Source organism: Nannospalax galili, unplaced genomic scaffold (assembly GCF_000622305.1).
Source record: "Nannospalax galili isolate Female #2095 unplaced genomic scaffold, S.galili_v1.0 scaffold307, whole genome shotgun sequence".
Lineage (NCBI taxonomy): Eukaryota > Metazoa > Chordata > Mammalia > Rodentia > Spalacidae > Nannospalax > Nannospalax galili.
In genome coordinates this window covers 3,049,823-3,055,260 of record NW_008359625.1, presented here as the reverse complement: position 1 = coordinate 3,055,260, position 5,438 = coordinate 3,049,823, and the positions used below count along the sequence as shown (strand labels likewise).

The 5,438-nt window shown below is 41.8% G+C and overlaps 1 protein-coding gene across 1 annotated transcript in view; it reads left to right on the top strand.

The window, feature by feature from the left end:
* The window catches only part of Dgki (diacylglycerol kinase iota), a 318,581-nt gene that overhangs the window by 83,660 nt on the left and 229,483 nt on the right, over window positions 1–5,438 (top strand). The gene's annotated exons all lie outside the window — the stretch shown is intronic.

The following is a 5,438-nucleotide window of genomic DNA, read 5'->3' as shown; positions in this document are numbered from 1 at the left end:
TGTCTGGGGCCCCAAGACTAGGAATGGCGCAGGGTCCAAACTAGGAGTATAGAAAGGCGGGCGGGGCGGCGGGGGGATGGAAGGGTGAATGAGGCTTAGGGAGTCCCGGTGCGGAGAGCTGCGCTATAGACTTACCCCAAGAGGCCTGAGGATAGTAGTGCAGGCTAGGATAGTTAGCCGGTGGTGCAGGCCCAGGGAAGCAGAGAGAGGTGAGGGTGGGGCCAGGACCAGAAGTGGTGCTCCTGGAGCCCAAGAAAGGGACTGAGTTGCTCTGGGTGGGAAGGTAAGGAAGCAGTATTGGTTCCCCAGGTGTCTGGGGCCCGAGACTAGGAATGGCGCAGGGCCCAAACTAGGAGTATAGAACGGCGAGGCGGGGGATGGAAGGGTGAATGTTGCTTAGGGAGTCCCGGCGCGGAGAGCTGCGCTATAGACTTACCCCAAGAGGTCTGGGCAGTTTTTTAAAAAATGATCTAGATTATGTCTACATGATACAAACTGAGAGTTAGTGACACAGCAGGATGTTTCTGCAGCAGTTGAATGAAAAGCTGCACGTGCTGTGAATTGGCTCACTTTTTGGTGCTTCTCTGTAATCCCAAATCATTATGATCACATTTTCCTTGATGAATACTGCATAGAACTTCCTGTGGAATGGGAGGATTCCTGTGTGGTTCATCTCTCCATCCTCCCACCTAATACCAGGCACATAGCAGGGGAATGAAGGAATCTTGTTCATGTCCTTCTGCAACTATCCACCTGTTTTCCAAGAGACTGCATTTCCCTGTGGCTCTCCTCTCCAGCATCCAGACATGGAAAGAGTGTTTTCTAATCCCCTACAAGGCTCATCCCTCTCAGAGGCTCCAGCTGCATAATAACTAAGAAGTTCTATGGCCAGTAAGTTATTAAACCTACAAGGTGAACTGGAAATCATGTGTAAATTTTCTTCTTCATTCAAGAAAACCAGCCGTGTACTTGGCATACAGTATGTGATACTGTCAGAGTGCTTCAGACTTGCTAGTGAGCGACAGCTGTGTAAATGATGGAGTAGCATTAATCCTGACACTGAGAAAGAAGCAAAGTAACCGTCTCCCTCCTGTCAGTTGCTATTTGTGGGATTATTCGGTTCCATTTTATCAATTACCTCCATGAAAGTCCTAAAGTAGTTTATCCTAGCAGGTGATAGAGCTATGTAAATGGGACTTAGGTGCTTTTCTTCTCCACATGGCAGGATTGCTTTAAAAAACACTTTTATTCCAATTTTTTTATTAGTCTCTTAATATCATATTCTGGAAACGAGATTATTTTCTTGGGAGTGCATGCATGTGTGTGGAAGCTAGAAGTTTGATATCTGGTGTCTACGTGGTCACTCTCCACCTTAATTTTTGGAGACAGGGTCTCTCACTGAGCTGGGAGCTCACTGATTTGGGTAAATTGACTGGGCAGCAAGCTCTGGGAACATGCCTCTTTCCACCTCCCTAGCTCTGAGATTATAGGTGTATGCCATCACGCTCGACTTTTTACATGGATGCTGGGGATCCAAACTCAGTTTCCCAAATGATCTATCTCTCCGGCCCTAAGATTACTCTTTAGCAGACATAATTCTCACCCTGCCTAGATATCAGTTCTGTTAGTTGTCCAGACATAGGTTATTCCAGCCCCAATTCAGGGGTGCCATCCCAAGAGATGGCACTGGGAACAGAGTGTCGCAGGTGTAAGAGAACAATTTGTCAGACTTCGTTGACGTTCCTTTCTTGGAAGGATGCATTCAGATAATTAGTTGTTCAAATGAACACAGATTGAAAATGAGAAAACCTGAAACCATGCAGCCTATCAAATCTTTTATAGAAATTTTAGGTTAGGCAAAATAACTTCTCAGTGCTTTTTACTTTCATTTCTTGAAAGCAGTTAATTACCTCACATTGTGTACGTAACAGGAGAGGCTGAAGTTGATGTGCGCATTCTGCTATAGTGGAGGGGAAGGAGTGATAAGTATCAGCAGTCCATACTGCTCTAGGAATCAAAAAGAGAATTTGACTTTCCATTAAGTCAGTTGGGTATGCTTCATAAATCGGCCATTAAAATGGCTTTGCCTCCTTAACAAAGAATATGATGGAAATCATCCCGGGCACACTTGATATCAAGGCTCAGCATAGGAAGAAAGCACATGACCCACGTATTAGGGTATCTTCAAATCTATGATTGTGTTTGAAGGGTGCAAAATGTGTCATTTGGTGAAGTTAAAGGATGAGTTCTGATAATTAAGGATGGAATATTAGTCCTAAAATTACAGGAAGCACATGATAAGGCAGAACTTTTAGATTATAGGTTTGGAGGTTCTGTGGAACGAATGACCTCCATTGGCCTCTGTAACAACTGGTACAGCAGTGCGATCATTATAGACCACATGGTAGCCCTACACTATCAAGTGTAATTAACGAATAGAGTCACAAAGAGCAGAAAAAGAAAGAAATCAATATGCGCAGAGGTCTCATACCACATGCTGAGTGAGATACATAGATAGCTATCACTGATTCACTTAATTTAGATAATCACCCTGGCAGGGAGATGCACCTTCTTGCTTACATGCTGCATTTGTGCAAGATTCAAAGTGCCCAGTGACCACACGGTTAAACAGTTAGCTCTGATCCATGACTCATGCTGTTCCAACTTTGCTGGGGCAACTCCAATACATATTAGATACACAAACTTAAGAATATCTTATGAAAAAAAGATCATTGGGGAGGGGAGACTGGAGAGATGGCTCAGTGGTTAGAGCACTCGCTGCTCTTGTAGAGGACCTGGGTTCAGTTCCCAGCACCCACATGGTGGCTCACAACTATCTGTAACTCCCGTTCTGGGGGTCTCCCTGCACCCATATGACACACATACATACATGCAGGCATACACACATAAAATAAAATAAATAAATCTAAAAACAACCATGATATCTACTAAAGTAACACTAGTATATGTGGAAAAACTGTTTAAGTGAGCACGATATTACTTGTTGTGGTTGAAAAGATGAATCATTTTACTCAATTTTAAAGCTTTTTGATACTAATTAATTAAAAAACCATTGCTTTCTTTGTATTTTATTCAGTCTACTTTGAGAAATATCTCCTAAACTACCTTTTGTCTGTCTTGATCATCATCTCTTTAAATTTCATAGTTTCTTAAACCCCTGCAGAAATGTTCAGGTCATTGAGAAAGATTTAGTTGAAACTAATACAGATAGACAGACCAGAAAGTGTCAAATTTAGCTGTGATTGTACTAGCTAATGAGCCAGCCTGGGTCACTGAACATCATTTGTTTTTACTTTATTGTTGATTATTATTGTCTATGACATAATATAAAATGTGGGCAATATTAACTACTTATGAGTCTATTGAATAATTTTTCTAGCTGGAACAAAGTATCACTGAAAGTCCATGTGTTTTATATATAAAACTTAGTTATATATTTCTATAAACACTTTCATTTTTGATACAGGATGTTACTATGTAACCAAAACTGGACTTGAGCCACGATCCTCCATCACCATCTCAGGAATACTGGGATTATGGGCATATGCCACCATGCCAGGCACACATAAAGGTTTTATATCTAAAATATATGTGTGTCCCATTAATACTTTTGCTCCAGTTATAAGAGTTTTTTTCAATAAAATCATAATTAGCTAACAATACCCATGATGTATAGACAAGAATAATCTTAAAAATAAAGTTAAAATTGGTATTAAATCACACAGGCTGGTTACTTCCCTATCATTAAGGGCACATCACATGTTAAGTGCTATGTTGTAGGCCCCAAACATTATTGCAATTAATTCTTATGACACAGGTGTGAATGGGCACTCTCAGTTTCCTATTAAAAAGAAGATGTAAGTTTGATAAAATTAAGAAACTCACCCAGAGTTGTACAGTTTAAGACACACCCTGTGCATGTCTATGACCAAAGCTCACAACTTTACTTTTCTGTATGGTTCACAATTATTTCTTATATTGAAGATTTATTCTATTTTTAAATTTTGTGCATGTGTGTGTCTGTCTGTGCACATGCGTGCAGATGCCAGCTGAGGTCAGAGGTATAGGATTCCCCCGGAGCTGGAGTTACAGGTGCTTATGAGTTGCAAGACATGGGTGCTAGGAACTGAATTGCAGTTCTCTGTAAGAGCAATATGTGCTCTTCACTGCTGGGGCATCTCTCTAGCCCCTTAATATATTATTTGAGACAAAACTATTGGCTTTTGGAGCTGGAGAGATGGCTCAGCAGTTAAGAACGCTGGTTGTTCTTGCAGAAGACCCGTGTTCGAATCTCAGCACCCACATGGCAGCTAACAAATGTACATAACTCCAGCCCCAGGGGATGCAACAGCCTCTTCTGACCTCTGAGGCATTGCACAACATGGGTGCACTTACCTACATGCAGGCAATATACACAGACACATAAAATATAAACAATAAAATTTTTTTAACAGTATTGGCATCTCTCAAAATGTCCTGTAATTGTGGTGGGTCACCTGTCCTCTTGATCAAGGAGGCCGAGGAGACCCCACCAGATGAACTTGAACCAGTGCCCAGTCTACAAAGAGGAGGGCCAACACAGAGGAATTACTTCCTCCATGCTTCCAAGCAAAGCCAACCATGGTCGAGCAGGACCTTTGACTGATCTTCATATAGGTGGAACTGGTAAAAGAAAGGAGCCAGGGGCTCCTCCCAAGCCCATGTGACCCCTGAGGAACAGATCCTCTATCGGCCTAAAGAGTAACAATAAATTGGTTTATCTGGGCCAACTGTATGGCCTTAAACACCCAAAAGGAAAGTTCTATATGTATAGCTAAAGGCTACATAACAATCAACAATGCCAGATAGGAGATACCTTCCTTTGAGTTGTTGGCCAGTGTGGCCCAAGGGACTCCCAGACAGTAACTCAGCACAGAACTGGGAAAATAAAGAGCAGACCCCAATCTTATCTAAAGGAATATTGACAACTGATTGCTCCTGGATGAGGAACAGCTGACCTTCGTAAAACAAAGACCTCTAGATAGGCTGACTAGATTCACCAGATGGACAAGTAGTGGGGAACAGCTAGGGGTGCCAACAACACATTAGACAGTAGCAGGAATATCAGAGTATAAGGGCTCTAGTAAGTGGAGGGAGGCTATGGGAGGGTGCCATCTGGGAAGTTGTATAGTTGAATAAGATGGTTTGGGATGTTCTGTATGATACACACACACACACATACACACACACACACACACACTCAAAATCAACAAATTAAAAATGTATTATATTTAAAGAGGAAGCATGGAAATTTACATCATGTTAATTAGTAGAGGTGATAAACATTGCCATTGAAATCTACCTGATGACTTTATAGACATACACAGGTGCCAGGGATCCGAGTGCAACCAATTATGATTAGTAATAATCAGATACAG